General features: G+C 42.9%; 1 long non-coding RNA gene across 1 annotated transcript in view; it reads left to right on the top strand.

Annotated features, from left to right (window-relative positions):
• Positions 1-24,869, top strand: part of LOC118004510 — an 84,124-nt gene that overhangs the window by 3,878 nt on the left and 55,377 nt on the right. The window contains exon 2 of the long non-coding RNA XR_004677605.1: positions 2,049-2,173. This is a non-coding gene — a long non-coding RNA (uncharacterized LOC118004510). The remainder of the gene's footprint in view (positions 1-2,048; positions 2,174-24,869) is intronic.

Raw genomic sequence — 24,869 nt, 5'->3', positions numbered from 1 at the left:
CAGACGATTGGTTGCTGAGACTACAGCAAGGCCAAGCATCTGTTTCTTCTCTTTGTGATGGATCTTGACTGTAACAGCCAAAGCAATTATGTGTCCGTTCGCGTTGATGGTTGAGATGGCCACATCTATCCATTCATCCCTTGCTGCTGTCTGCGTGGTTTGCATACCCAGGCAAGACCTAACATCGGTGCCATTTGACTCTAGGCTAAACTCTTACACTCAGTGGGAGAACAGCTATCCTTATGTATTATAAGAGGTAGATTCTATCCTCTAACTTACATTAAGTAACCAACACTTATTGCTCTCACTGGTCAAAGCACCTGTGTAACTGAGAAGAAATGAGAAAGAGTTCGTTGTTCCTGTTTCACATAAATAATTCTGTGTAACGACCTACCCCAAAACTTAGTGCCTTAAAGCGACAGTGATTTATTATTCCTCATGAGTTTAGGGTTGACTGGAAGTCCTTCTGCTGGTCTCCTTGGAGGTGTCTCATATGGCCGCATCCAGGTAGTGGATTAGCTGGCTGGAAGATTTGAGAAGGCCTCTCCCATTTGGTAGGTTGCCTCTTCATTTTGTTGATGGGTTCCTTTGCTCTGCAGAAGCTTTTTTTTTTTTTATTAAGATTTTATTTATTTGTCAGAGAGATAGCGAGCACTAGCAGGGGGCGTGGCAGGCAGAGGGAGAAGCAGGCTCCCTGCCGAGCAAGGAGACCAACTCACGACTCGGTTCCAGGGCCCTGGGATCATGACCTGAGCTGAATGCTGATGCTTAACCGACTGAGCCACCCGTGCGTCCCTATGCAGAGGCTTTTTAGTATGATGTAGTCCCACTTATTTATTTTGGTTTTTGTTGCTTTTGCTTTTGGTGTCAGATTTAAAAAATCATCCCCAAGACCTATACCAAGGAAATTACTGCCTATGTTCTCTTCTAGGAGTTTTATGGTTTCAGGTCTTATGTTCTAATCTTGGATCCACTGCAAGTTGATTTTTGGTATCATGTAAGATAGTGGTCAAGTTTGATTCTTTTTCACATGGCTCTCCAGTTTTCCCAACACCATTTATTGAAGAGACTGTCCTTGCCCCATTGTATATTCTTGGTTCCTTTGTCATAAGTTAATTGGCTGTATATTCATGGGTTCATTTCTGGGTTCTATATTCTATTCCATTGATCCAGGTATCTGTTTTTATGCCAATACCATACAGTTGTTTTTTTTTAAGATTTATTTATTTATTTTATTTATTAATTAATTTATTTTTTAATTTCATTTTTAATTTATTTTTATTTATTTTAGGGAGAGAGAGCGCACGTGTGTGAGTGGGGGGAGGGGCGGAGGGAGAGGAGAGAGAATCCCCACACAGACTCCCCGCTAAGCACAGAGCCTGATGTGAGGTTGGATCCTGTGACACTGAGATTATGACTTGAGCCGAAATCAAGATTTGGCTTGATTTCCATACCATATAGTTTTAATTACTATGGCTTTGAAATATACTTTGGAATCAGGAAGTGTGACACTTCCAGCTTTGTTTTTCTTTTTCAAGATTGCTTTGGCTATTTAGAGTTTTTTGTGATTCCCATACAAATTTTAGAATTATTTGTTCTTTTTTTGAAAAACACCATTGGAATTTTGATAGGGATTGCACTGAATCCCTAGATTGCTTTGGGTAGTATGAACATTTTAATGATATTGATTCTTCCAACCCATGAGCATAGAAAAATCTTTCCATTTATTTGTGTCTTCTCCAATTTCTTTTATTAATGTCTTATAGATTTCTATATACAGGTTTTACCCTTCCTTGGCTAAATTTATTCCTAGTTATTTTATTGTTTTTGATGCAATCGTAAATGGGATACAGAGAGGTTTGTGGTTGCCAGAAGTGAGGGGTTGGGGTCTGGAGAAGTGGGTGAAGAGGGTCAAAAGGTTAAAAAAAAAAGAGGTGTGGGGAGAAAGCCTCTCTTACATGTCTGGGGTCTGGGTGCTGATTGTCAGCTGGAAAATTCCTCTACAAAGCTCAGTTTCTCTCCCTCTCTCTCTCTTGTCTCATCCCCAGGCCTCTCCATGTGATCCTTATCTCCAGCAGGATAGCTTGGGCTTCCTTATAGCATGGCTGCTGGTTTCCCCGAATGCAGAGGGAGAAGCCATCAGGACAAGGCCTTAGCCAGGAACTGGCCCCGTGTAAGTTTAATCACTGTTGATTGTTTAGAGTAAGTCATGGGGTCAGCCCAGTTTCAAGAGAAAGGGAAATAGTTCCCACTTCTTAATGGGAGGAACAGCAAATTAATTGGCAACCATCTTTAATCTATCACATCTCCTTTTATCAGATGCCTGCCCCTCAGGCTGATGCTCCAAGTCAAGCAAATGAGCCTCTTTCACACAAAGTCTGAGTGCCCCTCGTTTGGCCACTTCCACACTGGGCCTTGGGGTGGGTGAGTCTGAGTACATGAGCCGTTTAAGAGCCTTTACTCAGATTGTTATAGTCTTATGGATCTTGTGGACATGAGCGCTATTGCATTTCAAAGCTAGCTGTTTTGGGGGCTCATCTCCCAGGTGCAAGTCTTAAAAATTGGGTGTGCACAATGTGGGGTTCAAATCCTTCACTCCTCAAGGAGAAGTTCTGGGTTTTGTGTTCCCTCCTGACTGTGGGTCACTGCACTGGGGGAGAAGTTTATGGGAAGACGGTCTCTCCTGTCTGCTTGGATATGGACCTTCTCTCATTCTTCTGTTGCATAGGAGTTGCTCAGCCAGTTTTTAGGTATTTTTTTCCAGAGGAAGTTGTTTCATATGCAGCTGTAGATTCAATGTGTTCATGGGAGGAGGTGAGTTCAGGATCCTAATCTATCACTATCTCGAACTGGAATATCTCTTTTTAAACAGTTACTGATTGTCAGCCAAAGGGAGAAATACATGAATGTTTATCTTGTAAGTTGTGAGGCGTAAGCAAGATGGGTGCAAAATACAGCATCTGGGGCAGGTCAATAAATAGCTTTCTTTTTCCTGATTTGAGGATCCACTGTCATGGGGAGACTATTGCCAGCAATCTATAATTCAGGGGCAGAGCATCTTTCTGTCAATTGTGCTTTAGTTATCCCCAGCTGGGGATTAAGTGAGCTGCGACATGTAAACTACTTAGAACAGTGTCTAAGACATGGTAATCATTCAATAAATGTAAGCTTATTAGTATTATTGCTGTTATTATTGAAGGGCAATGATTCCTAAAAACAAAACAAAATACCACTCCAAGATTATATGCAACCCACCTTCCTGGTTATGAACATTCTTCCTTGCATTTTAGTTACTCTTTACCTTTGTGTAATACAATTTTAGAGATGTTCACAATCTTAGAGATCATTTAGACCCATTTCTTCATTTCACAGAAAGAGATTTTTTAAAATTTAATTAAAAATTTTTTTTCAAAGATTTTATTTATTTATTTGAGAGAGAGAGCACGGGCACGAGTAGAGGGAGGGGCAGAGGACGAGGGCTAAGCAGACCCCCCGCTCAGTGGGGAGCCTGGCATGGGACTTGATCCCAAGACCCTGGGATCATAATCTGAGCCAAAGGCAGATGCTTAACCAACTGAGCCACTGAGGTGCCCTCACAGAAAGAGATTTAAAGTCAAGCCTGGGGAACTGACTTTATGTCACACAGCTAGTTAGAGAATTAGTGCCAGATCACAAGACTTCAAGCTTCTAACCAGGAACTCTCTTTACTGCACTCTTGAGTGTAGAATGTTCCAACTCATTTGCTTTAAAAATAAGAGCTGGGGATACAAAGCTTTATTTTGTAGGCATAACACATTTACATAAACAGTTTGGTTTTATATATCAGCCATGTCTTTTGGAGGAAAAAGGGAAAAAGTGGAAAGATGAAGGACATAGAAAACTGGCTAAAGGACAAACCATTAGAGATGAAGATACATACATACAGAAAGAAAGAGGGTTAAAAGATGCAAGATGATTTAGTGATAGCTTTTATTGGTAATAAGTGCTCAGATGCTGTTGGGCAGAATTTGTTCTGTCTGTCCAACATTCCTTTCCCCCTTGTCTGGCAGCAGCAGCCCTGTTACCTTTTTCCAAAATACCCCTCACCAATTCTAGCCTGGTGGCTATGATGATTCTGACAATCACATCACCTTATTTTCATGGCTACGGGGATTGCTCCATAATGGGGTGGACACTTGAACCTCAGTCAAAGACCTTCCCTAGGGTTGATATATATACTCTAGAGCAGTGAAAGGAAGGTGTCTTGAGCAAGGTTGGTTTGCTTTCTACCATTTTTAGTGAAATCTGGAATAGACAGAATAGCCATGTCCAACTTCCTTAGAAGATATCTCAGCCATGTCCTCCATCTTCATATATCCTGCCATTCCTTTACTCATTTCTCATTTATTAAATATTTAATGACCATTTGCTATGCCCTCAGCACCATAATACAGTCATAGTTCTTTCACTCATGGACCCTACAGTCTGATGTGTGAGATAGACAATAAAAAAAAGTAAGCAAGTTGAGTTGTAGTAAGAGCCTTGTTATAGAATAAATAATGGCCCCAGAGATGTCCACATCCTAATCCCCAGAACCTGTGAATATGTTACCTTACATGACAAAAGGGACTTTGCAAATGTGGTTAGAGAAGGCTCTTGATATGGGGAGATTTTCCTGGATTATCTGGGAAGGCCCAATGTCATCATGAGGGTCTTTATAAGAGGGAGGCAGGAGGGTCGGAGTCAGAGAAGGTCATGTGAAGGTGGGCACAGAGATAGATTAGAGGACGCTGTGCTGCTGGCTTTGAAGCTGAAAGGGGCTGTGAGCCAAGGAATGCAGGCCCCCTCTAAGACCTGGAACCAGGAAGGACACAGATCCTCCTCTGAAGCCTCCACAAGGAATGCAGCTTTGCTGACACCTTGACTGTAGGGCTCCTGACCGTCAGAACTGCAGGAGGATATGTTTGTATTGTTTAATCACTAAGTCTCTGCTATTTTGTTGCAGCAGCAATAGGAAACTAATACAAACCTCAAAGGCAAAGAACGAGTTGTATAGAAGAATCATGTGAGGAACCTTATTAAGATTGGGGGGGTAGTGAAGACCTTTCTGGAAACTAATATTTTGGCTAAAGACCTCATCAAAGAGAAGGAGCCAAGCTTCAAAAAAGGTAGGGTGTTGAGAATTGCATCCAGAGAAACAGTGCTAGAGAAGACTTCACAAGTGGCAGTTCTGTCTGTTACAGCAACTGAAGACAGGTGGGGCAGGATAACTAGAGGAGGGGCATCAGATGATGCTGATTCATGGACTCCAGAGCCTGCTGCTCAGAGTTTCATTCTTCCCTTCTCCTCAACTTCCCAAGTCCTTTCCCCATCTTCCCATCCAGCTCTAACTGTCGTTGCCCCAGGCCTTCCATCACCTTAGCAGCTTTCTGCATCTCCCTCTACCTCCCAAACTCTGCTCCCTTCCTTGAACTGGGGTCCCTGGACCTCTGGAGACCTCCAGATTTATCTTTGGGGAGGTATCCTCAGATTTCACAAAAATGTTTCTTCTTTCTTTCTATTTTATTTTTTAGAGTAATCTCTACACTCAATGTGGGGCTCAAACCCATGGTCCTGAGATCAAGAGTCACACACTTTTCTGCCTGAGCTAGCCAGGGGACCCCAAAATGTTTTAATTTCAATAATAAGTTTTAAAATGGCATATGCTTAGGCCATCATCTGGGTGCATCTGTTTGTGTTTCGTTTTAAGATTTTGGTGCCTCAGGTGCCATTTGAAGGCCAAATGAGGTCCAGGCAGGGCACATAAGCATTGGTTTTGAAGGAGGTTGCCCAGAAAAGAGTAGAAGGAAATGAAATGATTAGAGGGCACGTAGCTGAGCTTGAACAGCAGCGGGTAGCACCATGCTGGCCTTGTGAGCAGATCTGTTTGGTGGATTCATTCTTTCTATGCACTTACCTGTAATACTTCACTACCACTAAGTGGATTTGAAAACAGACAAATGGAGGGGCACCTGGGTGGCACAGTTGGTTAGGTGTCTGCCTTCGGCTTAGGTCATGATCCCAGGGTCCTGGGATCAAGCCCTGCATCAGGCTCCACACCCAGCACGGAGTCTGCTTGAGATTCTCTCTCTTTCCCTTTCCTTCTGCCCCTCCTGCTTGTGCTCTCTCTCTCTCTCTAAAATAAATAGCTAAAATATTTTTTAAAAAGAAAATATACCAATGGAGATCTTTTCCCCATTTTTTTGTTAAATTGATTTACTAATTTTATTATTTTTTGCACAAAGTCAATCACCTCAGAGATTCATTTTGCAACTCTATCATTATTAGCTTCATGTTTTTGCTAGCTGAGCTGAAGAGCCCCAATTTCACAATGGCACTGTTTTAAACACCTTGCCTAATAGTGAATTCCTGTTCCACCCCGTGTCACTTCCTCCCTCCCTAAGGCCCCATGTGTTGGTCTCTCTCAGGACTCTGCACAAACCCCACCTCCTCCTAGAAGCCCACCTTGACTTCTCTGGCCTGTCTTGAGCACCTTCTTCTTTGAGCTCTGGTGCTCTCTGACTAATCTTCCCTTCAATACTCATCAAGTCATTTGTTTTCATTGCAGGGTTCCACAAGGGTTTACTGATCACCAACCTGCTCTCTTCCTCTCCCTCCCCATGCTGGCCCCTGTTGCTGGCCAGGGTCCCTCCATCCCACTGGGGTGCAAGGCTTGAAATGATGGAACCAGAGCTGTGCAAGTGGAAACACATTAACTGCCCAGGAAGCATCTTACGGTTTTCATTTTCAAAAATCTCTCTTGGTGCAAAAGTGTCCCACAACCTCCTCTGGTCACCAGTCGTACTGATTTGTGTTCACCCTTTCAGACTGCCAGATCCTACTGGAGCTAATAGAGTTGGTTCACAAGCATATTTGTCAGAAACAAGAGCTTCTCAAAGCACGATCTTGCTTTTCTGTAAGTAATGTCCTCCTTCACCCCCCTGGGCGTTTCCCTGAAGACTTCCCACAGGCTTTAGGGTCATCACCCCAGCAACCCAGAAACTTCAAACTGTCCTTTGGCTCCTCTTTGGGAGACTAGCCATGAGCTCTGATGATGCTGAATGGAAGATTCTTTCTCCGGAGCAGGCAGTTTTGGACGTCTGTGCCAAAAGCTCCCCTCAGGTTAATTTCAGTGATATTTGGAAGCTGTCATGATCTGAGCCCTTTGTGAAACCGCACTCAGAAATGGTTGATTATGGTACAAATCTCATCCGTCACTTTTAGCCTAAAATCCATAGCTCTCCGTGGCTGTAAGATTTGGTTCAGTTTTCTTTTGAATTTTTAGAAAATTATTCAATCTTGAGATCATTGTAGATGTACATGCAGTTTTAAAAAACAACATGAGAGCCCCTGTAACGTTTACCAAATTTTCCCCAACCGTAACTCTTGCAAAATTAGAGTACAGTATCCACCATCCAATACTGACATCCTGCAGAAGGGGTGAGGTGCCCCTGGCAGAAGAAGGTGGGTGCTCCTCCTGGCCCCCACGTGGTCTCCACTGACACCACACCCTGATGGGCAATGTGGTCCCAGTCTCTCCGACAGCTCCTTGGGTCGGATTTGAGGTGTCTCATTATAGCCTGACTGAGGTGGAATCTGGCCTCCTTACTCAGCCTTTGCTGGCGTAGGTGGCCCTGGGCCACGGTGTTTTCTGTGGTGTTTGGCTCTCGCAGAGTAGTTGTGACCTAAAAGCTGTCTTTCTAGGCTGCCCCTTTCCTGTCCCTTTGGCTAAGGAGCATGCGTTTGCCAAGGCTCTCATTATCTGCATCCCATGGCATTTCTGGGTTGCCAGGTACATCAGCTTCAAGTCTGGGGTATGTGAGGCTGAAAGAAACAACAACAACAAAAAATCCAGTGAACTCATCACTGGGTCATTCCTTGGGGCCCGAGGTCCCTCCCTGGTCTGCCTTTTCCTCTCCACTTTTCAGAGCCTGATGTATTATATCCAGGGGTTTTCACTGTACTTAGTGGGAGGAATAGGAAAAAGCACATGGAGTCCATCTTTTTGGATGCGAAAGTTCCCAGTGTCTTTTTCTTTTTTGAACACAAAATGTCATCATCTGTCCTCTGCTGACCTCTTGTCACACCCTGCTTCGTGCCTGAGGCTCAGATCCCAGCTTCCTGTGAAACAGCCCTGCCACCGCCCCGAGGTCCTTTTGCCCACACCACCACTGCTACGAAAGATAAACACCTAGTGCATGCCAGGCCCTGTATGGGTAATGATTATGAGTTAAGTACTATTATTATAGAGGTGAAGAAACTGAGGCCCAAAGAGATTAGGCAATTCGCTTCAGGTCACCCAGCAAGGAAGCTGCAGAGCCCGGATTTGGATCCAGCAGCCTGGCTCGGAAGCCGCCTGACAGCCAGTTCTGGTTAATCCAACTTCAGTGGGCTCAGCATCCCCTGAGGGCTTGAAAGCACAGACTGCTGGGTCCACCCCCAGAAATTCAGATTCAGTCAGTCTGGGATGGGGTTTTGAGAATTTGCATTTCTAACAAGTCCCTCAGGGATGCGGATTCTACTTTCTGGAAACCGCACTTTGCAAACTAGTCACCTTTCTGCCTTCTTCCCCCCAATTTGTTCTGCTAATTGCTCCCCTGCCTTTTTGATTCAGTACAGGTATGAGCTCATCCGATTTGACCTCTTCTTCCTTCCAGCCTCATATATTCCTTCCGAGCTCCCTTAGCAGTCTCTGTATACCTTCATCATCGTCGTTGCCACATTATCTGGAGGTGATCTGTTTGGCTCGTTTCCATCCCCTGACCCCCTTGAGGGCAGAGAGGTTAGTGCGGAACAAGTATATATTATTCATCTTTGTAGAGTCACTTGGGGTGATGTTGAAAAGAGATTCCTGAAAAGAGATTCCTGGGCCCAGCCCCCTGAGTGTCTGAGTCGGTGGTAGATCTGGGGCGGGGCTCAAGAATCTTCACTTTAAACAAACAACTTACACAATTCCCATGCAGTTGACCTACTTTGAGATACTGACCTAGAACTTTGCAATGTGTTTGGCACTAAGTGCTCAATAATTCTTTTTTTTTTTTTTTAAGATTTTATTTATTTATTTGACAGAGAGAGACACAGCGAGAGAGGGAACACAAGCAGGGGGAGCGGGAGAGGGAGAAGCAGGCTTCCCGCTGAGCAGGGAGCCCGATGTGGGACTCGATCCTGGGACTCCAGGATCATGACCTGAGCCGAAGGCAGTTGCTTAACCAACTGAGCCACCCAGGCACCCTGATATGGGACATTTCAACACGCAGAAGGTCCTGTCTTGACCCCTTCCACTAAACACACCTCCTCTAGGGCACCCCGGTTCTGACTTCTGTCACCACACATCAGTTTTGCCTGTTCTTGAACTTCTCGTAGATGAAATGGTATAAAACGTACCCTTTTGTATCTGGCTCTTTGTGATTCGCATTGTGTATGTGAGATGCATTTATGTCTTTGTATATAGCATTAGTCCTTTTTCACTGCTATGTTGTATTCTGTGTTGTGAATATAAAACAATCAACTATTCTTAGGTTGGATATCTTTTTTTTTTGCTTGCCTCATTTTTTATTGTGATAAAGTATATATAGAATAAAATTTACCATTTTAACCACTCTTAAGTGTACAATTCAGTGGCATTAAGTACCTTCACATTATTGTATAACCACCACCACCATCCATCTCTAGAACTTTCTCATCTTGCTAAATAGAAACTCTGTCCCCACTGAATACTACCTATTCACCTTCTTTCAGCTCCTGGCAACCGCCATTCTATTTGTTGTTTCTATCAATTTGACTACTCTAGGTACCTCATATAAGTGATTTCATATAGTATTTGTCTTTCATAAGTGGTTTATTTCACTTAATGTCCTCAAACCTAGCATTTGAAATGTCCCCATTTTGGAGCATGTCTTAGGATTTCCTTTCTTGTTAAGGCTGGGTGATACTCCATTGCATGGATATAACACATTTTGTTATCCATGCATTTGTGGGTGGACTTTCGGGTTGTTACCACTTTTGGCTGTTGAGATTTTTCTTCTTTAGTTTCAGGGTGTCCAAGGCAGGTTGATGCTGGCCCAGAAGAGTATATGCATGCAGATTCCTAGGGCCATGTGATAACTGGGGCATTCACTGGATTATCATTCCTTGGAGATCCTACAGCTGGAAGAAAGTGTTAGCTGGCATTTGGGAAACAAAGCAGGCGGATCCAGAGCCTGAGAAGCATGTCAAGTGATATGCCTCTCTGTAAACATGCAGAAGAGAGAGTGGAGAGTGAGCAGGGGTTGAAAATAGATATTGGTGAGTCTAGCAGCCAGTTGGTTGGAAACCCCTGGTATGGTTGCTATACCATTGATATGGTATGGCTATGAAAGCCAATTATATAGTGGGCATTTCACTTTCTTTGTTACATGATTTAAGGTCCTTAAAAAAAAAAAAGATTTTATTTATTTATTTGTCAGAGAGACAGGGAGAGAGAGAGAGAGAGCGAGCGAGCACCAGCAGGGGGGAATGGCAGGCAGAGGGAGAGGGAGAAGCAGGCTCCCTGCTGAGCAAGGAGCCCGATGCAGGATTTGATTCCAGGACCCTGGGATCATGACCTGAGCTGAAGACAGATGCTTAACCGACTGAGCCACTCAGGTGTCCCAACTTAAGGTTCTTTTGAAGGCTGAATTTTCAAAGAGATCAATACAGGCTGGGTATTGACATTTACTTCTCCTGCCATGACTTCTACCATCATCTAAATATTGACAATCCCCAAATCTATCTTAGTACTAACTTTCTTTTGGGCTTCAGAACCAACTTTCTATCAGCTTGGTTGACACATATACCTATGTCCAAAGACACATCAAATTCAATATGCCCTGAATAAACATTTTTATCTTCTCAGCCTTGATAGATGCTATTATATATACTTTATCCACTTATAGAAGCCAGAATTCCCAGAATCATCTTTAACTTCTTCCCTCTCTGGGCTCCACCTATTGACTGTACTTATAAAATATCCCCCCAAAATAAAATAAAATATCTCTAGAACATGTCCCCCCCCCCTTTTTTTTTGAAGAGGAGGGTTGGAGGGGCAGAGGGAGAGGGAGAAGGAGAGAGAGAATCTTAAGAAGACTCCATGCCTGGCATGGAGCTGGACATTGGGCTCGATCTCACAATCCTGAGATTATGACCTGAGCCGAGGTCAAGAGTTGGATGCTTAACCAACTGAGCCACGCAGGTGCCCCTCTTTTCTCATTTTTCTAAAAAGATTTTATTTATTTGACAGGGAGAGACACAGTGAGAGAGGAAACACAAGCAGGGGCAGTGGGAGAGGGAGAAGCAGACTTTCCGTGGAGCAGGGAGCCTGACGAGGGGCTCCATCCCAGGACCCCGGGATCATGACCTGAGCTGAAGGCAGACGCTTAATGACTGAGCCACCCAGGCGCCCCCCTCTTTTCTCATTTTTTTAAAAAAGTAGGCTTCATACCCAGTGTGAAGCCCAATGTGGGGCCCAAACTCATGACACTGAGATCAAGACCTGAGCTGAGACCAAGGGTTGGACACTTAACTGACCGAGCCACCCAGGTGCCTCTATCTTTAAGGTCATATTTCCATGCTTGAATTTTACCCCATTCTTATTTCATAGATACTGTTCTCTTCTGCCACATTGCAGTCAGGGTTATTTTTTCAAAACAAATTTGATGATGTCATTTGCAATGCTTCCTCTTGTCTTTAAACCTTTGAAGTCTCCCCATTGCCAATAGGATAAACTTTATGCTCCTCAGTGTGGTTTATAAGGCCTTCCTGGACCCATCACTCAATCACTGAGCCAGAATCATCTTATATTTGACATCTTTTGCCTTATGTTTCACTCAGGCTGATCACTTTTCACGCTTTCTGATATTGGACATTATTTTGTGCTGCAATATCTTTGCATGTGCTGTTCTTTCTGAAAGCAGAACACTTAAAATTCTATTCTATTCTTTTTCATTTTTGAGGAAGTAGGCCTCCCTGCTATGCTCCTCTTAACCTTTTTGTCTTGGAGGAGATGGAACTTATGCAGGGTCTGGAGTGAAGGCTCTTGGGGTTCTTTCTACTATGGTATGTGGCTGAGGGTTCCCACATAGTCCCTGGGGCCACAACCAGAGTCTAGGCTTAATTCCCCCTTATATGACCTAGGACAAGCTTCCTTAGGTGCTGTATTTGAGTTTGTCTTCTGTTTCCTAACTTTCTGATCTTTGGCGTTTGAGCCTCATTCTTCAAACTGGGCTGATGTTATCTACTGTGCAGGAGTTTTGAGCAATACATGGATAGATATATATGAAAGCCTTTTATAAGTTTTAAATATTATAACTATTGTTTATTACTAATATATGCTTCATTCTTTTCTTTTACTCTTTCTTTTTATATTTCTCTTCTCTCTTTCCTCTTTCTTCATTTTCTAAATATCTTTCCTTTTCCTATATTTTTCATATGTTTTCTTTTTCTTCCCTTTGGATTGGCAATCGTACTTAAGCAATTTTAGTCCTGCTTGGTGCTCTTTCCGTTCTGACCCCTGCATTTGCATGAAGGGCCACCAAACCATCCTGTGAATTTAACAATGCTTACCTTTCCCCGCTTTGTTCAAAATTCTCTTCTGGGGATTAACAACTCTTCCTAGCCTCAGAAGTGCTCTCCAGCTTACACAGACTCTTTGTTGTTTGACTTTTAAAAAGACTCTCTGTGTAACACTGTCAATTGATTAACCTTTAGGCCTGAAAAAAAAAAAAAAAGGGAATATCAAAGCAGTAATATTTTCAGCTGTTTTCTACTGAAGGATGCATCAATCATAGAAATGTCTTTGACTCCTGTTTGGTTACTGCACCAACAATTGCATATAACTTTCCGAGTTAGAGGGAGATAATGGTTTCTTGGGGTAATAAAGCTGTCAGGAGGAGGGAGACTTTCATCTAACTCCATAAAAAATGTGAAAGCATTGGGTGGCAGCACAAGGACGTTGAGGGGATGGCAACATCTGGAGAATCTAGAAACCTAACCTAACTCTTGTAATTTATTGCCCTGAGGGAAAATGCATTGGGCCAGGAGCCTGGAAGCCTGGGTTCCAGAGTGACTTTGGGCAAGTTGTCTGACCTTTCTTTGCCTCTTGTATTCATTTTGTAGCCAAGGATAATACTACTACTCGTATTTATCCATTTGCTACCCAAAGAGAGTTTTTATTTCCCCCTCTCTCTTTTGGTAGATAAATGAAGCACACTTTTTGGAGCTGTTGTATAAATTCAAGGTGCTATACTCATCATATATATATTTTTTATTTATAAAGAGCTTCAGTTTACTTTATTAGAAGTTTATCAGGCCCAGGTGCCAAAAAGTTTAATGTTAGGGCCATGCCAATTTTATTTTTTTAAATTTTATTTATTTATTTATTAAAGATTTTATTTATTTATTTGGCAGAGAGAGAGCAGGGGAGCACAAGCAGTGGGAGAGGGGGAAACAGACCCCCTGTCGAGCAGGTAGCCTGATGTGGGGCTCGGTCCCAGGACCCTGGGATCATGACCTGAGCCGAAGGTAGTCACTTAACCAACTGAGCCACCCAGTCGCCCCTGGGCCATGCCAATTTTAAAGAGGAAGTAGGTGCAGCTCAGAGAAATTGGTATTTGCAGAATCAGAACTTTAAGATCTTATTAATCATGTTATTTTTCTCCTATTTAATCACAGACCCACAGGACAAAAGAGAAACTTTGCAAATAAAATCAGAGGCCCTTGCAAGTAGAATTGTCTGTATTTAATTATTGGCAAGTGGGCCATATTCAGCATGGAATAGCAGTGAAATGTCCACAGTCCAGCTGGGGGTCACACACAAAGTGGAGCAGGGCCAGGGTTAGGACTCAAGCCAGCTTCCTCCTTCTCCATGCAAACTTCGCAAGACACAACGCCATTGCTTACTTTGATACTCACGAGTCTTATCATTCGTAGCATTTATTGTTCCGTTATATTCTATCTTTTGAAATTGCTTTCTTTTACTGCAATCAGACTTTTAGGGGATGGTTATTTCTGTGGCTACAAATGCATTCATTCCATTAAGTATTACTAAGTCTCATGAAGTGTCAGTCAGTAATGAAGGCCTGGGATAGTGGTGGGCACAGCAGATGTGGCTCCTACCTTCATTGACCTTGGGATTGAGAGGAGAGAGACGTTAAAACATTGCCGTGCAGGTACATGATTGCAGTGGTAATAAATGTGAAGAAGAGAAAGCAGCAGGTACTAGGTTAGTGGAAGTGGTGATTGTCCTGCAGATGATTTCACCTGACGTTATTATAGCTCTCAGTCCCTTTTTCATCTTCCTTGAGACCACTCCGTTTGCCCCACCCGCATCTCCCCAACACTGTGGCGTATTTATTTTGTTTTTATTATTTATTTATTTTTTTATGTTTAATTGTTATAAAATACACATAACATAAAATTTACCATCTTAGCCATTTTTTTTTAAAGATTTTATTTATTTATTTGAGAGAAAATGAGAGACAGAGAGCAGGAGAGGGGGGAGGGTCAGAGGGAGAAGCAGACTCCCTGCTGAGCAGGGAGCCCGATGCGGGACTCGATCCGGGGATTCCAGGATCATGACCTGAGCCGAAGGCAGTCGCTTAACTGACTGGGCCACCCAGGCACCCTCATCTTAGCCATGTTTAAGTGTATACTTCAGTAGTGTTAAGGTCCTTCACCCTGTTGGGAAGCAACTACCTCCATCCATCTCCAGAATGCTTTTCATCTTGTAAAATAGAACCTCTATACCCGGCGAGCAGTAACTCCCCATTCTTCTCTCCCCAGCCTCTAGCAACCACCATTCTATTTTCGGTCTCTATGAATTTGACTAGGATAGGTCCCACATATAAGTGAGATCATACAGTATTTGTCTTTTGGTGGTTGGCTTATTTCACTTAGCATGATGTCCTTAAGGTTCACCCAGATGGTAGCATGGATTAAAATTTCCTTACTTTTCAAAGCCAAATAATACTACATTGTATGTGTCGGCCACATTTTGTGTATCCACTAATGGATACTTGTGTTGCTTCTACCTTCTGGCTGTTGTAAGTAATGCTGCTATAAATACCTTTTCGAGATCCTGTTTTCAGTTCTTTTTTTTTAAGATTGTATTTATTTATTTGAGAGAGAGAGAGCAGAAGCAGGGCAGAGGGAAAGGGGAAGCAGGCTCCCCACTAAGCAGGGAGTCCAACGTGGGGCTTGATCCCAGAACCCGAGGATCATGACCCGAGTAGAAGGTAGAGACGCTTAACCAACTGACCCAGGCGTCCCATCAATTCTTTTGAGTATATACACCCAGAGGAGGAATTGCTGGATCATGTGGTAGTTCTGTTTTCAGTTTTTGAGGAATGTGTGTTTATTTTGTACTTGATTTTTATTCAAACCGTAGCTATACTGTCTCTGGCCAGTCACATACTTGGTGGCCAGTGCAGGGCATGGATGATCTATATTTGTTTCTTATTTTTCTCCTCCCTTAGGAGGATTGTGCCAAAACCATGGTACATTTCAGCTGGTTCTTTTTCCTTCCCTGCTCCACTCAGAATTTAGCTAAGACCCCCTAAGGCAATCTCTTTAACACACACACACACACACACACACACACACACATGCAGGCACAAGCAGATATTCACACACCGTCTTTTCTGGTCTCAATTCATTGAATCATAGATCCCTAATTATGGTAGAAAAGTGTGTATAAGATCATCAGTGATAACTTGAGCATCAAGGGAAGTAAGAGCTCTTTGTTTAAAGTGACTGTAGAAAGTATAAATGACAACAAAGCCAATGCAATCAACCTTAAAAGTCCTTGGAATGCCCACGACTTCCCCCTCAGTTTCTGCAAGCTTCCCTTGCTTTCCAACCTGCCTTTAATTAGCTCTTCTTGTCCTCAAACTTCAGCACTCAAGATAATGAAAAAAGCTATTTCTTATTCAACTCTATTGTTTTTCTGTGCTGTTTCATTACCAGTTTCGAAACTTGTTGTTTTCTACTATTTTTCATTGCAAATGTGCAGAATTTCAATTATGTTAAGCTCCCTTCCAACCCTGGAATTCAATAATTTTATATTATAGAACAAATAGGCCTTTTGAGGGCTAACTTAAGAATTTAACCACAGTTGATAACAATGTTTTTTTCCTCTATGGGGAAATCTTCCTTGAGGCTTCAATTCTAACCAACAGACTTATAAATAAATATTTAGGATACAATTCTTTTGTAAGTATGACCCCCCAGATTTTCAACTTTTTGGTACTCGGCTGTTTTACATATAATCATCTCTTCCAAAGTGGCTATGCTTGAGAGGTGTTCTGTGGATGCTAGGTGAGAGATGAAAAGAGAGAACTCCACATTCTCTCTGGGCAATTAAATTTGGGTGTCTCACCTTTCCTTTTGTCTTCTGTAGGGTAGGTGAAATCAATTTCTACTTGCTTTGTCCTTTGCTAAGCTAGAAGCAGCTGATTTTAAATGTAATTAGGTTTTTAGAGATTACAAAATGCAGACCATACAGAAAAATACAAGAATATAAAAATACAGAAAAATACTATATACCCACCATTTACACTACACAGATATTCACAGTTTGCAGTATTTGCTTCCAATTGATTTTTTCTTTAAGAAATGAAATGTTACATTTAAAATCTTTCTACATCCATCCCCATCCTTGTCCCTTCTCCCTCTTTCCCTCACCAGAGATAACCAACATCTTCAAGTTCGTTTTTGTTCTCATCTGTAATTTTATACTTTACTACATTTTATGTATTCCATAAACAGTATAAGTATAAGCTATTTTTGCTTAACATCAATTTTGAAATCTATGCATGTTGATATATATAAATCTAGTTCATATGTATTAACTCTTATAGGGGATTCCATCACATGAATAAACCACAGTTTATTTTTCCATCATCTCTTGTGGGCAGGGTTTCCTAGGAAGCAGAACCTAAGACCCAAGCTTACATGGAAGTCTAGGGAGTTTGCTCCCAGGGAAGCAAGAGCAAGGGAGAAGGGCAGTGAGTCAGGCAGGGAGGGGAGCTGACGTGTTACGACTGATGCTGGCCACTGCTTGCCGTCCGGGGTTGTGATTGCTTGATCTTCTGGGATATGTCATGCTGCATTAGCTACCATATCTCAGAACAGTCCTTGGGAAGGGAGAAGAATTTAACCACCACTTATGTCCCATTTATCAAAGATTTACCCCATGTAGGGTTGTCAGATGGAGCAAATAAAAATATAGAATACCAGCTAACTCTGAATTTTAGATGAATAACAAAAAACTTTTAGTTGGGACATACCAATATTAAAAAACTATTTGTTGTTTATCTGAAATTCACATGTAAGTGGTATCTTGTCATTTACCGGCCAGCTCCAGCCCTACCGTGTTAATGCCCTGCACTTCCAGGGGAGCGCTGACTGGGTCCGAGCATAATACTTTGCACCCCAGAGAATTACGGATTGGCAGTGGGAAGGCATCTTGCAGACCATCCTCAATTTTTTTTCCACTTCCATGCTTCTGAGGCTCATAACATACTCCCGTTCATAATAATTGCTAATAATAATACCAATTAATGGTATCTTAACTAGGGCATATGAGAACGTCAAATAAGAATCTAGTGATAGTGGTAGTGCGTGCATCTGCGTGTGCGTGTGTGTGTGTTTGTGTATGTTTGTTGGGGGGAGGGAGAGAGAATATGAATGAGAGATTAGGGCAGAGTCAGAGGCACATATATTTTGAAAATATATTTTGGAGTGCCTGGGTGGCTCAGTTTATTGAGTGTCTAGCTCTTGGTTTCGGCTCAGGTGGTGATCTCACAGGTCATGGGATTGAGGCCTGCGTGGGGCTCTGTGCTCAGCAGACTCTGTGCTTGAAAATTCTCTCCCTCCGATCCTTTCCTCACTCCCTCTCAAATAAATAAATAAATCTTTCAAAATATGTATATTTTGAAAAATTCTCCAGTCAATTCTAATATATCCTCCGATGGCTGTGTATTCTACCTCCCTCACCAAATCACTGGTCATCTTTGGGGATCATGGGAGATTTTTTTAAAGAGGTGCTGTTTGAGCTTACATTTGGGGCTTGATCGGGAATTAATTAGACGAAGAGGAATGGGATTGAAAAAGCATCTCAAACAATGAGAACAGCTATTTTAAAGGCCTTTAAGTGGGAGGGGGGATGGTGTGTGTGTGAAACTGGAAGATGGCAAGAATGGCTGAGGGAAAGGAGGGGAAGAGTGGTGAGATATGTGGCTGGGAAGGCAGGTGGAGTCCCCATCTGTAGGGCCCAACATGCCATGTTGAGGATTTGGGACTATCCTTGCAACAGCGGGAAGCCATAGAATGATCTGAATTGAGGAGAGATATGGATTAATCTAATTTTTTATAAGAATGAGATATGGCTCCAGTGTGGAGAGCAGACATCAGCGGATATCATTTGGATGGTGAATGTCTAGGCAGGACATTGATGTTGGGTTGGATTTAGGAGTAACCATGGAGATTCAGAGTGGTGGATGGATTCAAGAGATCCTTAAAAGGTAAAATCAACAGGACTTAGTGCTTTGGGGAAATGAAGGTGAGGTATTAATAAAGGATGTGTCTTATGTCTCGGCTTAATTAATTGGATGATCAGTGGTGCCAGTCACTGAGATGGGGAACCTTGGAGAAGGATGGGTGTGGAAGTAGTGTGGGCCTGATTATTATGAAGTGCTTTTAAGACATCTGACTGGAGATGTTAAAGCCATTGAATGTCTGGGTGTGACATTGGAGGAATTACTTGGGCTGGAGTTGAGGTTGGTGATCCAAGCCATGGGTATAAACGAGGGTACCTTAGACAGAGTGTAGGCTAAAGCAACACCTGAAGGCTTCTCCTGAATACGAGTTAATCTGGTAAACTAATTCTTGAGCAAATCTCTTGAAAGAAGAAATTTCTCTCTTTGGCAACCAATGGAACCTTCTATAGAGCCTTGATCCAAAGGGATAACCTTGACAGAAGAGATTTAAGTAATGTGACAGGTTTTAGGGAGGGTATATTTGAGCAGGTAGGGCCTTGTGGTGTCTTATAAGCCACAATGGACTGAAAGATGCCTTCTGGTTCTACAACTATAGGAGCTATTCTGTTCCTCTAGAGATAAGGTGTAGTAAACAGAGGGTAAGCTGAGAGACACTTAAGACATTTGAATTCATGAATTCATGAGACCAGCGAAGTTTTCTCTGTTCTCTGTTTTGTTTTTGTTTTTGAGAAAGAAGCAAGTAAGAGAATAATAGGCAGATATCAAATAATATTTTTTGTTTGTTTGGTGTTGTTTTTTTTTTGTTGTTTGTTTTGTTTTGTTTTTTTTTTTTTTGTAAAGAAACTCCTAGGGAGCCTCCTGGCATCAAAACAGACTCAACAACATCTCCTACACCTTCTTTATCTTCTCTGTAGCTCTAAACAGTGAACTGAAGGAAAATCATGATGCTGTCATTTACTGAGTGTCTCACATGTATCAGACACATGGAACCTCTATGGTGTAGATATCATTACCCCTATTTCACAAGTAATAAAAAAAGGGAGGCTCAGAGAGGTTAATAAGTTGGGTCATATCACTTAGCTAGTAAGTGACGGGCTGGGGATTTGAATATAAGTTTGAATCTCAACAGTATCACCTCCTGTTCACCATACTACTTCTCTTAATTGTTTGGAGAAGGCCTAAAATCTAGATAAGACCAGATCCTAAAACAGATTCCATTCTGTCCTCTAGAATCCGCTTTGTAATGTAGGAAAGTGGACTCAGATGTTTTGGAAACTTATGGGACAGAATGGGTTGTTAGGAACTAGGCTTTCTTTAACTAGAAAATTCAATTAACTAGAACACTCCATTCCCCATATGCTCCTATTAATTGCTGTTTTACATGCCACAGGGAAAAAGTAAGGCAGTTGCTCTGGGGAAAGAGAATGAACAGTGCAAAGTCTGAGCATCCCAAGGGTCTTGAGGATAAATTATCTGGTTAGGATTGGGGCTCTTTCTTTGTGCTTGAAGTCTTTATTGACTTTGAATTCAAATCAAATGCCTTACATGAGTTCTTCACATCAGAGTAACAGTGTTGGGAATGATCACTATGCCTCCTGTGGTTTTCTAGCTGTATCTTGGAAGCTTTTCTTGGTCTTATTGGGCTGGTCAGCTTTCTATTTTTTCTCCTGGATACGTTTTGGGTCCCAAGTCAGAGGGTTATTTATTTTACTTTGCATTTAGACCTGAGAAATCTTTGTGTAATTATGACCTCATTGTTTGAATAGCTGCCTTCTTGAGAGAGGAAAGAAATGGTAAAAAAAAAAGTCCAAACACTTCTGAGCCAGCTCCTCAAATGCACATGTGTTTTGTGCTCTTTTGGTTATTTTCAAATAGGGCTTTCCATGGGGGAAGAACAGTGAGAATGATCACTCTGCAAGGACATGTCCTGGGGAGTCATTTCAGAGCAGCTAGAAGTCCACGGTCTTGGATGTCATCAAATCTGGAGGTGCTCCAAGATCTAAACTGTCTAGCAGAGGGAAAGAGGCACTTGCTTTTCTGCAGGTCATATCTTCAGATTTGAGAAGGAAAGAATCTGAGTAATAATACCACTTATAGCAATAATAGCCAATATTCTTTGTGAACTTGCTATGTGCTAGGTTCAGAGCTAAGCGAGTTTCTATTTCTACTTTCCCTTTCATCCCCATGGAAACCCTCCTGGATGGGTATTGTTTTGGACACTGCAAATCCTCTGGGACCCACATCTTGCATCAGCCCCTTTGGTAGTGACTAGTTCTAAGCAGACTTCAATCAGCTTTGTGTATGTGCACTGAGAGGGAGTCCCTTTTTGGCCTAATCCTCCTACCTCTTACTTTCTACCTTGAGGATTCTGGACTTGGGATATGAAGCTCAATCCAGAAGTTCAGGAGTTAATGCTCATGTGGCCACCCCTGACCAATGGGGACGAGAGTCAATAGATAGATTCTTCCCCCTTTCGTTAACCAGGCAGACTTTCTGAGACCTATTTCACAAGCCTCCCCAGAAGGACTTAGTGAGATGGAGCACCAGTTACCTGTAACCCTGGCAACTCGATGCCGTCCTCCCCTGTTTCATTCTCCCTGTCCCTCATGACTGCTCCCTGGGATCTCTTTCCAGATGAACTGTCTGCAGGCCAGTCTTTATCTCCTGCTCTGCTCTGGGCTGTCAGGCAATGTTGGGGAACACAGGTAGACAAATATTATGGGGAGGTTCTAAAGCCAAGTGACCCTCTTTGCTGTTGCTACTGCAGCACCTGTTGGCACTCCCTGCTCTCCAGGTCCTAACAAGAAGGGCTCTCAGTAGCTTTCTCACCATGAGAAACACATTACTGGCTTTTACTCAGATGTTGTAGGAGCTGGTGCCATGGGGGGCCTGCCGAACTATAGCATTTAACCCTCAATTCTGAAATTCGTATTAACTACCCTCTTTGAGCCCCCTTGTTCTGTCTCTAGACCAGATGCCTGACACAGGAGGCTGGGTTGGGGCTTCAAATGGCAACCCTTAGATGGTTATCCTAAGATCATGTTTTGTTGCTCTTCATCCTTCGTCTTATTCATCAGAAACTGTGGACATTCTGGAGACTCCTGGATGGGGAGGTTTTAAGAGAGGTTGATTCTGCCAGGGTCTATGGTTTTAGCTGCATCCACCTCAAAGTGAGTCTTAGGCTTTGGTCTGTACCTCCCAGCTCATTGTGTGCCATTATCCCCACATCAAATATTAGAAGACTGAGGCTTGGGGAAGCTAAGTAGGTAAGTAACTTGCCCAAAGTCAGATTCTAATTGGTGGCACTTGCATTCATAGCCATGTTTCCCTTGCTTTGGATCCTGTGCCATAATTACTATGCAGCACTGTGTAGGGGAGGAAACATTTTTACTCTACCCTTCCAAGTTCCTTTGACTGGTCTATTAATTATATTGACCTAAGAAATTAATAAGAGAAAAACAAATTTAATTTTGTACATATGGGAGCACTACAAAGACATCAGAGGCTCAGAGATAAGCAACTGATGCTTATATGCCATCCTGAGCTAAGAACGGGAAAGGGGTCTGGGGCTATGAAGGGAAGGAAGACAATTCACAGGAAGATGGGAAGAGCAAATGTTTGGTAAACAAATGTTCACTATGCCATGCAGAGACAAGGAGACACAGAGAAGAATTTGAACAAGTAAGCCCTGCCGAGAGCCCCCCAGCTTACCACACTTAGACCACACTCTTTGATCTCTGGTGATAGCTCTCTTCCTGGGCCAGGCCCTCTATCTAAATTCTTGCAGGCAGTTAAGAGGGAGGTAAAAAGCTCTTCCTGAGTCTTTTGGGCCTTGATTGTCTTTAGCTCAAAATAATCCACAATGCAAAGTGGCATGTTTTGGGGATGCTTGCTCTGAACCCCTTCAACTGCTTTCTAGATGGCCTTCCCTCAGGGTGGGGCTGTTTTGTGAGCTCCACCTCTAGGAATACACACTGGAGGCTTCTCAGTTGACACATCTGAGAAGGGAATCTGGACCTGGAGTCTGGAGATCCTGATGATGAGAACTTTGGTAAACTCTATATCCCCTCTGTTATCTTTGTTGCCCCTTGTCTGTGGCAGCACGGAAATTAAGAGTGAAATCCCTAACATGAAAAGGGCTTATGCACTTGTCCTTGGGGGCAGGAAAGAGAAGGTACTTTCTTGTGTGCAGCCAGGATTGCCAGAGAAGATGGAGATTCGAGTGGGTGGGTGGCCAAGGCAGAGGGAAGGAAGGCAGAGGAGGATGTGGGCCTGTAGCTCCAAGGAAGGGAGAGCCATGATGCAGCTCTGGGCGTAAGCAGGAGGCCCAGGCCATGGTGGTAAAAAGTGCAGTGTGGGCAGGGCCAGCTTTACAGACTGTGACCTTTGCTTGGTTTTACACTTTGCTGTTGCAATCTCGAAATTCTTAATTTCTGAATAGGAACTTGGCATTTTTATTTTGTACCAAGCCCTGCAAATTATGTAGCCTATCCTGAGAGTGGGGTTTTCTAAAATCTCATTTACCCCACCACGTCCATTGGCGATCCTCTACTGGCAGGATTTCAGAAGCACTGAAAATGCTGTTTTCTTCAAGGTACCTTCCTACCTTTCTTTTTGCTTGGGAACCAAAAGGAATTAAGGATTAAAATGTAGATTCTCCTAGAAAATAGAGGGGTGGTTTAAATTCCTGCTAAAATTTAAAGAGCCAAATGTGGCAGTTTTTCTTGGGAGCAGGTTTTAATGAGGGGGAGAGAGATTGCTGAACCATACCTGGTGCTTAAGGTGGGGGACAAGTAGCATCAATCCAGGAAACCATTCCAGGGGAGTCTGGAAGCTGCATATATTGAAGGCTTCTTTAAGTTTCTTTGCTCATCTGAGAGCTCTTTTTTTTTTTTTTTTGGTAAGATTTTATTATTTATTTGAGAGAGAGAGAGCACAAGTGTGGGGAGGGGCAGAGGGAGAGGGAGAAGCAGACTCCCCACTGAGCAGGGAGCCCGACAAGGGACTCCATCCCAGGACCCCGGGATCATGACCTGAGCCAAAGGCAGATTGACTGAGCCACCCAGGTGCCCCCGGAAAGCTCTTCTTATGTGCAACTGAATTAAATTATATTCTATTCCCCAAGCATCTTTTTTTTTTTTCAAAGATTTTATTTATTTATTATTTGAGAGAGAGAATGAGAGAGAGAAAGAGAGCATGAGAGGGGGAGGGTCAGAGGGAGAAGCAGACTCCCTGCCGAGCAGGGAGCCCGATGCGGGACTTGATCCCGGGACTCCAGGATCATGACCTGAGCCGAAGGCAGTCGCTTAACCAACTGAGCCACCCAGGCGCCCCTTCCCCAAGCATCTTTTACTCTGAGCCTTGGTCATCTTTTATAGAAAGGAAATAGTAGAGAACTCAAAGGGTTAAGGTGGGGAATAAGGGATCTAACATGCAGGAAGCTCTAGTTACATGCTGAACACTGGCCATGCCCTCAGCTGTGTCTATTTCCTTGCTCTCTACAACAGAAAGTGTGTGCCACGTTCCAGACAATTGGAAAGGCTCATGTATTTATCTGGGTAACTTGGGCCAACACCTACAACTGAGAGGCAAGTGGGGTTTGAGTATGAATTACCAGGCATAGCACTTTCCACGATGACAGTGACCTTAGCATCCATGACAGCTTTGTTCTAGCCAAGTAAGAGATTTTCTAGTCTTAAGAATTCCTAGAAAGCCTCCACAAAACTCCTGTAGAAGCTACAGCTTGACTTTTAACAGATTCAGTTGCTTTCATTTAATCTACATAGGTGTTGTCTGAGGGGACCGCTATTCTGGGGATCCATCCATGTTACACAGGATAGTTCACTTGGGCCTCTGTGTGTGTGTTGTGCAAGTATGTGCATGCACATGGGCACATGACTCAACTTTGCGTTATTATTTAGTCTCATAATCCAGAGAAAATAAATGAAATAAACTTAACTTTTTATTTTTTTAAAGATTTTATTTATTTATTTGAGAGACAGAGAGAATGAGAGACAGAGAGCATGAGAGGAAGGAGGGTCAGAGGGAGAAGCAGACTCCCTGCCGAGCAGGGAGCCCGACGTGGGACTCGATCCCGGGACCCCAGGATCATGACCTGAGCCGAAGGCAGTTGCTTAACCAACTGAGCCACCCAGGCGCCCCTAAACTTAACTTTTTAAAATAGATTTATTTATTTATTTATTTACTTATTTAGAGCATGAGTGGGGGGAGGGGCAGAGGGAGAGAGAATCCCAAGCAGACTCCCCACTGAGTGCAGAGCCCGAGGGAGGGCTTCATCTCAAGATCCTGAGATCATGACCTGAGCCAAAACCAAGAGTT

The sequence above is a fragment of the Mirounga leonina genome, unplaced genomic scaffold, assembly GCF_011800145.1.
Source record: "Mirounga leonina isolate KUSES-001 unplaced genomic scaffold, KU_Mleo_1.0 Mir_93, whole genome shotgun sequence".
In the NCBI taxonomy this organism is placed as follows: Eukaryota; Metazoa; Chordata; class Mammalia; order Carnivora; family Phocidae; genus Mirounga; species Mirounga leonina.
The sequence above is the reverse complement of the archived record's forward strand: the minus strand, read 5'-3'. Positions and strand labels throughout refer to the sequence as shown.